Here is a 211-nt window from a genome sequence, read left to right on the forward strand (position 1 = left end):
GGGGAAAATTAAAAGGGGGAGGGGGGAAAGGAAAAAAAAAAAAAAAAGACAGGCTTTTTTGAAGCCACAAAATGGTAAAAAAAATAAAAAAATGAGAATTAATTTTTTCCTTCAACCCTGGGACCATCCCTTGTTACCAAAAAAAGGGGAAAAGGAAAAACGTTTTAGGGAATAGTAACACTGTTTTAATGGGGGGTAGGGGTCTGGGGGG

This window comes from Penaeus monodon, chromosome 23 (genome assembly GCF_015228065.2).
Source record: "Penaeus monodon isolate SGIC_2016 chromosome 23, NSTDA_Pmon_1, whole genome shotgun sequence".
Classification (NCBI taxonomy): Eukaryota; Metazoa; Arthropoda; class Malacostraca; order Decapoda; family Penaeidae; genus Penaeus; species Penaeus monodon.